The 980-nt window shown below is 45.1% G+C and overlaps 1 non-coding gene across 1 annotated transcript; it reads left to right on the forward strand.

The window, feature by feature from the left end:
- Positions 1 to 353: 353 nt before the first annotated feature.
- On the forward strand, positions 354 to 426 carry TRNAE-UUC (transfer RNA glutamic acid (anticodon UUC)). Its single transcript has one exon. It is a non-coding gene; the product is annotated as a tRNA-Glu (tRNA).
- The last annotated feature ends 554 nt before the right edge of the window (positions 427 to 980 follow it).

Here is a 980-nt window from a genome sequence, read left to right on the forward strand (position 1 = left end):
TTTTTGACTGCATTGGGTCTTCATTGCTTCGCATAGGTTTTCTCTAGTCATGGCAAGCACAGGCTATTCTTCATTGCAGGGCGCAGGCTACTCTTCTTGCAGAGCACGGGCTCTAGGCATGCGGGCTCAGTGGTTGTGGCTCGCAGGCTCTAGAGTACAGGTTCAGTGGTTGTGGTGCACAGCTTTAGTTGCTCTGTGGCATGTGAGATCTTCTTGGACCAGGGATTGGATCTGTATCCCCTGCATTGGCAGGCAGATTCTCAACCACTGAGCCACCAGGGAAATTCCAAATCTTAGATTTTAATGCAGTAAATATGATAGAAGCCACATAAACAAAAGCTCTTTGAGGGAATTCCCTGGTGGTCCAGGGGTTAGGACTTGGCACTTTCACTGCCATGGGCCTGGGTTCAATCCCTAGTTGGGGAACTAAGATCTGCATAAGCCAAGCAGCCAAAAAAAAAAAAAAAAAGCTTTGAGTCTTCAATAATTTTTAAGACTGAAAAGAGGTCATAAGACCAAAATGATTGCAAACTGACTGAGACTGTGTGCTTCTCTACTCTCTGCCTTCTCTTTAGTTTTCAGAACAGACCTATAAGAACAGGTTTAAGTTTCAGAACAGACCTGTAAAGCCTTTGATCGCCAGCTTACAGAAGACACAAAAGAGGTTCGGAGAAAACCCACACCTCTAAGAAGGGATAGATCTGGGAGTGGACACGCCCACATTCTCTATTCTACCTACTTTTCTGCAGTCTCCTGACATCCACTGTGGCCAAAGAAAGTCTTATGCAAGAGAAAGAAACCCACAACAATCGGTGATTTTGCAAGAGGCAAACTTCACTCTCCAAATCTTTCTGAAAAATATGCTCTGTGTTACTTTGTCTCAAGGTAAAGAAACAAATTTAGTTCTCCATTCCTGACTTAGCCCTCAGCACTTGCTGGGTCTGAGCTGGGCAGGGTCCTATGGTAAGACATGAGCCCAC

This window comes from Hippopotamus amphibius, chromosome 14 (genome assembly GCF_030028045.1).
Source record: "Hippopotamus amphibius kiboko isolate mHipAmp2 chromosome 14, mHipAmp2.hap2, whole genome shotgun sequence".
NCBI lineage: Eukaryota > Metazoa > Chordata > Mammalia > Artiodactyla > Hippopotamidae > Hippopotamus > Hippopotamus amphibius.